General features: G+C 52.6%; 1 long non-coding RNA gene across 1 annotated transcript in view; it reads right to left on the reverse strand.

The window, feature by feature from the left end:
• LOC131482604 (uncharacterized) overlaps positions 1-4,098 on the reverse strand; it is a 62,470-nt gene extending 58,372 nt beyond the window's left edge. Inside the window, exon 1 of the long non-coding RNA XR_009247151.1 lies at positions 3,657-4,098. This is a non-coding gene — a long non-coding RNA (uncharacterized LOC131482604). The remainder of the gene's footprint in view (positions 1-3,656) is intronic.
• Between the last annotated feature and the right edge of the window lie 1,902 nt (positions 4,099-6,000).

Below are 6,000 nucleotides of genomic sequence, written 5' to 3' on the forward strand. Positions count from 1 at the left end.
TGCTGACTCCCACTTCCCAGCCAAGCCAAGCAGTCACCTGGACCAAGCTGGGGAGCTTAGAGTCCTGGACCATAGCTCTCACCTCAGCCAGAGGTAAACAGGAAGCCTTTGTCAAAACTCCCCAGCCACCACATGTTCCAGGTCCAAGGCCTGTACATTGCAGCTCCATGGCGTCACTAAGCTCAGGAGCAGGCACCTGAATCTCCACACAATAGGGCAACTGAAAGAGGTAACAACTTCACTCCAATTCTGTAATGTTACCCACTCTGCCCATGCTAAGGATGAGACATCTTGCTGTCCAAAGGACGCTGGATTGAAGAGTGCTAGTCCCAGTCTACAGAGACGGGTTTATGATGGACTGGTATTTTAAAAGCCAAGATCAGGTTGACAGGGAAAAAGAAAGGGTAATTAACAATCCCAGCTTATTTACATATGAAATACAAACATGCACTTAATCTCAGGCCTCCAGATCTTGATTATAGACTGGAAACCTAGCCTTTACTCCAAGGAAGGAAAAAAAAAAGGCCTTTGACCTTGCACAAGGTTTTCACAAAAGCTTATCTTCTATGGTGTTTATCTCATTCAGGTTAAAATATACTATTCACCCAAAGTACTCCACTTTGGAAGAGCTCTGATTTCTTACCAGTCTCTCATTCGTTCTCCTTGGCACCTCCAAGGAGTAGGTACTGGCCATTACTTGGTTCAAGCTCAGTTTTTGTGCCAAAGGAAGCAGTGCCCTGCCCCAGGGTCTTGAATGACAAAGATGAAAGGCCCAGAGCTCACTCCCTCTGCCCACAGCTCCCCCACCTCTCATCTCCGCCCAGCTCCCCCTCACCCCAGGGAGAGTGTTTCTGTGAAAGGCTAGTCCTAGTATTTGCCAAGGTTTGTGGTCAGGTAAACACACATTTCTTCTTCTGACAGTCAAGTCTTAAGTTGTCTACCAGTAAGAGACCTTGTTGGGGTGACAGTGGGTAAAGAAAGCGGAAAATTTCCAAAAACTCTTGGCCTAGTTAACTGCCCTGACAGTGCATATTATTGTGTCTGGGGGACGGAGGGCAGTCTGCCTTGCTCGCAGGGAAGTATAATTAGTTGCCCAGCTCAAGCATTACCAAAGATAAAGAAATTGGCCATAATACATACGGCCAAGAATCTAATTCCCAATGATTCTTAACTTGAAGAAGCTATGGCAAAATCCTTTAAAAAAAATCAGGCCCAGCATGGTTGCCTAGCAGCTAAAGTCCTCGCCTTGAATGCGCCGGGATCCTATGTGGGAGCCAGTTCTAACCCCGACAGCCCCACTTCCCATCCAGCTCCCTGCTTGTGGCCTGGGAAAGCAGTTGAGGATGGACCAAAGCCTTGGGACCCTGTACCGATGTGGTACACCTAGAAGCTGTTCCTGGCTCTCGGCTTCAGATCCGTGTAGCACCAGCCGTTGTGGTCACTTGGGGAGTGAATCATCGGACGGATGGAAGATCTTCCTCTCTGTCTCTCCTCCTCTCTGAATATCTGACTTTGCAATAAAAATAAAATAAATCTTAAAAAAAAATCACTACCCTGGGCCTAGTGTGATGAAGCAATTGACAGTCCTCCCCTTCCAAGGGCTGGGATCCCATGTAGGTGCCAGTTTATGTCTCAACTGCCCCACTTTCCATCCAGCTTCCTGCTTGAGGCCTGGGAGGGCAGCAGAGGATGGCCCAAAGCCTTGTGACCCTTCACCCACAGGAGAGACCCAGAGGGAGCTGTTGGCTCCTGGTTCCAGATTGGCTCAGCTACAGCTGCTGTGGCCATTTGAGGAGTGAGCCAGTGGATGGAAGATCTGTGTCTGCTTCTCTGTATAAGTCTGCCTTTCCAATAAAAATAATAAATCTTTAAAAGGACACACACACACACAACCCCACCTAGCCTTGCAGGAATTCCAAGGGGAAGGCCCAGTAGCAACCTCTTCCATGGCATGACTTCACTGTTCTGCTTGGCAGCTGCCTTTCCCCACGCAGCAGCCAGCCTCCCTCCAGTGGGTTCTCCACGTTTGCTCAAGCCAGCAGTGTCTGCCCTGAGGAGTTCTTAGCAGCTTCTGCAGCTATGGAGCTATATCTTCCGCAGGATCCCCGGAGGCCCTGTTCTGTTTTCTAGAATCAAACAATGTAAAAACAACTTGCTGGAAAAATTCACCCATTTCTCACTCATTTCACCTCCTCCCAGTCAAGAGAAACCAGGGAAATTTCAATCCAGAATGGGCAAGCGTGTGGCTATTTTTTGGGTGATAGTATCAACAACAGACTTCAGGGTTCGAGAGAAAAATATCACGAATCACCAAATTCTTTTTCCAAAATGGCTTTTCCTGTTTTCCAAGAAATTGAGAGGAAATCGTCAATTAACCTCAGGCAGCCTTAACCTGAGAAGCCCACAAACCGGCTGGAAGGGACCCTGGACTAGAGCTCTGGGCTCCACAAGGAACAAAAACTATGGCACTTGACGTATTCATTGCCCTAGATCATGTCCTGGGCACCCAGGCTTCTTAGTAACTTCTTCCCATGAAAACTGCCAAATCTCTTGGGGTTTGGCCTGCACCCTAGGGAGAAAGAGTGTAAGACGCGGAAGCCTTCAGCTGGTCCTTATAGCCAGTCAAATGAGACCCGTGAAAACGAGCGGCTCCGGGGTGAGCCCTTCACCGCCCCCCCACAAGTTTTAAAAATCTCTGCTTAATTAACGATGGCCGTGGTGTTACTGCGTCCGGCTGCCCACGCCCCCACGTTGTCTGTCGTATTTCATAAGCAGGGTTCCAGGAATGCCAGTAGGCAAGAGTTCTGGTGTTGTTACTTTCATCAACTTCCTCAGCGTCAACCTCTTCCTCAGCGTCAACCTCCCCCCTCCCATATTGCCGACAATTCTACTGCTCTGCGCGGCCCACAATACCTCAGCTGGATAATCAGGTTTTTCCTAATCAGCCCTAACAGAATTCTCCACCAAACTTCCCTACACAGCCGCAGATTCAGTCAGACCCAAAATTGCTTTCTCCTACCTGCAGCGTCAGGCGACGGGTCTCCCCCCAACCCCCATACACACACACTTTTCCTACCTGCCTCCCCCTCAGACCCCAACCCCATCTACAGGTTGGTCCCCACACCTCCGAACAGCGCTCAGATTTCACTTCCCCCAGTAGGTCTTCTCAGATCCCACAAGTCGCTCCCCACACTTCCCAGGACCGCCTCTGCCCACCCGCGTCCACCAACAGCCCGGTTCAGCTCCCCGAAGTCGGTCAGTCTCCGGCCCTGGGCTCCCACCGGGCCTCGGGCCCCCGCAGGCCCAGCTGCCAGCACTTAGGGCAATGCTGCAGAAGTCGCAGCCCAAGGCGAAGAAATCCACCAGCCTCCCGCGGACGTCCCCAGGGACTGGGTGGGGCGAGCCCCGCTCCCAGCTGGCCAAGTGTTCTGGACTCGAGAACCGCGGGAACGCGGAGCCCCTCAGGCCGCCGCCGCGATGGCGCACGGGCGGTGCAGTGTCCGGGAGTCCCAGGACAGCCGCGGGTCGGCGGACACACGACCGGCTGCAACCGCCGGGCTCCTCCACAGGAACTCCGCGCCTCACTCCCCGCACTCCCCTCACCCCGTCACCGTCCCGGTCCCGGCCTGACAGTGGCCTGGTCCGCCGCGCCTCACCTCCTCTCTTCCAGCTGGCGGTGTACCTGAGGAGACGCTCGAAACTGCACCGGACGCGCCGCACCTGCCGCTGGCTGGTGAAGAGCGGCCGCTCGTCTGACGTCACGGCCGCCCGGAGCGCCGCTTGCCCCTAGTCACCTGATCACCCTGGCAACGCGCGCGGGGCGGGGCGAGGCGAAGGGCGGCGTCACAGCGCAAGCCCCGCCCCCTGGATGCCGGGCGCCCCGGGGAGAACGCTCCGCCGCAATTTGCGAGTTTGTCTTTTGACGTTGGCTGTTCTGGCCTGGGGGCTGCGGAGGGAAGCTGAGATTCCAGCAGGCATGCCCCTCAGGTTGGGTCGGCTCGTGCCCGGTGCTCAGGAGGCAGGGCCGGTGTCCCTACCGGCCCCTCACCTGCGCCTGACACTCGGAGTTGGCTGTGCTTTGCCGCCGCCTCTCAGATCCAACCAGTTTCCAAGGTTTACCCCACAAGCTACAGCTGAGAGCACTGGGGCCGGGGCTGCCAGCTGGGATTGCACTTTGGCAAACTTTCCCGCGTGGAAAGTGGCAGCAGGTGGTGCAGGACTAGGTTCCTGCCGCCGAGAGGGGCAGGGGACGCAGTCCTAGGCGGAGCCTCCTCTCCTGGGTGTCTCCTGAGGAGAACGAAGCAAAATCTCCCAAACGCTCCAGAGCAAAGCTAGCACAGACTGGAGAGTCCTTGCACGAGTGATTTTGGTTTTGTTTTTAGAAATGTATTTTCCCTGCATTTCCCTCCCTTTGTTTGCTCTGATATATACCTACACCTTTGGGATTCTCTAGTATTCCTAGATAGATCAACAGCCTCACTGTGAAACTGTAACCCATAACCCCGGGGAGTGCCAGGGGAATGCCGGGGGGCGGGGGGGGGGGAATGCGGGGGGGGGGGGATGAGGGGGTGGTGGGTTTAGCCCAAGCCTCCTAACCTGATGGCAAATTTCCCTCTGCGTTTTACTCTGCTACTCCCTTGCACCACTTTGTTCCCCCACTCCCAGCCAGAATCTGTGATCTTGGACCAAGAAGTTAATTTGTACGTCAGCATTTGGTGCCAGACAAAGGCAATGCCAGGCTGGCAGAGACACGGTGTTTGAGGTCAGGAATATAGGCTGTGGGTTTTATAGCCAGGTGCCCCGTACTGTTTACCATTTGTCTCATGTAAGTGGCACTTTTTTTAAACTTGTATGCATTTATTTCTAAAAAAGCAAACTGGCATACAAATGGGAAAGAGGACAGCTGGGAAGACGAAGTTGTGTGGCAAAGAACTGTGGCTTCATATGGACAGAAGGAGTTATTAGGTATGGTGGGGCACGACCACCAAAGGAAAAACAAGACCTTCCTTACTCCCACCCTGCCCCCACTAAGGAGGGAGCGGGCTTTATGGGAGGGAGATTTCAGGAGCAGGGGTGTGGTGTGGTATAGCAGTTGAACCACCACATGGACTACTCACATTCCACATGGCATGGCCTGGTTTCAAGCCCTGGCTCCTCTACTTCCAACCCAACTTACTCCCAATGTGCACCTTGGGAAGCAGCAAATAATGTCTTGGATTACTTGGATAATCCAAGTAATAATATCTCCAGTACTTGGATCCTTGCCACTCACGTGGGAGATCCAGAGAGTTCCCAGTTCTTGGCTTCAGCCTGACTATTGAAGACATCTAGGGAGTGAACCAGTGAGTGGGCGATCTCTGTCGCTCTGCCTCTCCACCTTTCAAATGAAAGATAAATAGAAAAAAAAATTTTAAAACTCAGGGACTGTTGCTGGCAGCATTCACAAACTGGAGATGTGGCCAGGGAGACATCAGGTCCTAGGACTAAGCAGGCAGTCGGATGTAGCAGGTGCTTGGCGTTTCCTCAAGTTTTTTCACAGTGGCCTTTGTTTTCCTTTTCTGAAAATAAGGAAAAATATCTGCGGGTGGGTTATTTAGCTCATCAGTTAAGATGTCCATGTCCCACCCTGGAGTGCTTCAGTTCAAGTCCCAGCTCTACTTCTGATCCAGCTTCCTGCCAATACAGACTATGGAAGGCACTGGTGATAGCTCAGGTCATTGGGTTCATGACACCATGTGGGAGACCTGATTTATGTCCCCTCCGCCCCAGCTGCAGCCTTGACCAGTTCCTACCCATTGTGGGCATGTGGGAAGTGAACAAAAGCATGCGAGCTCCCTGTGTCTGTCTTGCTTATTGCCCCTTCTTTTTCTGCCTCTCACATAAATAGAGAAATGATATTTAAAAATGTCTGAGTACAAGCCCCTGGCAAAGCACATTTCCTGTGAAAGTCCAACAACTACAGAAATTGCAATGGCTTTTCAACATTCATCCTTTCATTCA

This window comes from Ochotona princeps, chromosome 19 (assembly GCF_030435755.1).
Source record: "Ochotona princeps isolate mOchPri1 chromosome 19, mOchPri1.hap1, whole genome shotgun sequence".
NCBI classification, from domain to species: domain Eukaryota; kingdom Metazoa; phylum Chordata; class Mammalia; order Lagomorpha; family Ochotonidae; genus Ochotona; species Ochotona princeps.